The sequence below is a fragment of the Triticum dicoccoides genome, chromosome 7B (genome assembly GCF_002162155.2).
Source record: "Triticum dicoccoides isolate Atlit2015 ecotype Zavitan chromosome 7B, WEW_v2.0, whole genome shotgun sequence".
Lineage (NCBI taxonomy): Eukaryota > Viridiplantae > Streptophyta > Magnoliopsida > Poales > Poaceae > Triticum > Triticum dicoccoides.
In genome coordinates, this window is record NC_041393.1 from 19,895,398 (window position 1) to 19,896,129 (window position 732).

The window sequence follows — 732 nt, forward strand, 5'->3', positions numbered from 1 at the left end:
TAGGCGATTTTTATGAAAGTCTTCAAAACAGGGGTGCTTTGAAAACAAACAATAGAAAGAACCTATTGATATGCAGCGGAAGGTAGACTACACTAGACAAGCCATTGTCAAGTAAGCAATGTAGTGAAAGCACGAAGACTATCAGCAGCTAGGTAGTATGAATCAGGATGGAAGATAGTATGAAGCCAAACAAGCAACAGTCTTCGCACAGTGAAGTCGATCAGATCAGGCAAGTGGGCCAAGACTTCACGAAGACAAATTGTAAGTAAGGTGAGAGAGGTAGGATAGAACCAGTTGCTCGGAGAGGACAAGGGATTTGTTGAACCGGTTCCAGTTGCTATGACAACTGTACGTCTGGTTAGGTAGGCTGAGATTCAACTCAGAAGACCTTGTCTTCACCTTATTCCCCTTGAGCTAAGAACACTTAGTCCTCGCCCAATTACTTTGGTAAGTCTTCAAGGGAGACTTCCAAACCTTCACAGACTTCGTTCACCGGCGATCCACAATGACTCTTGGATGCTCAGAACGCGACACCTAACCGGCTGGAGGATTCACAATCCTCAAGTGTAATAAGTCTTCAGATCACGCGGACAGAAAGACTTCAGTGATGCCTAACACTCTTTGGTTGTGGGTGTTTTTGGGCTTTGTCCTCGCAAGGATTCTCTCTCAAAAGCTTCGGAGGTGGGTTGCTCTCAAACGAAAAAAGTCGTGCACTAACTCTGAGCAGCCACC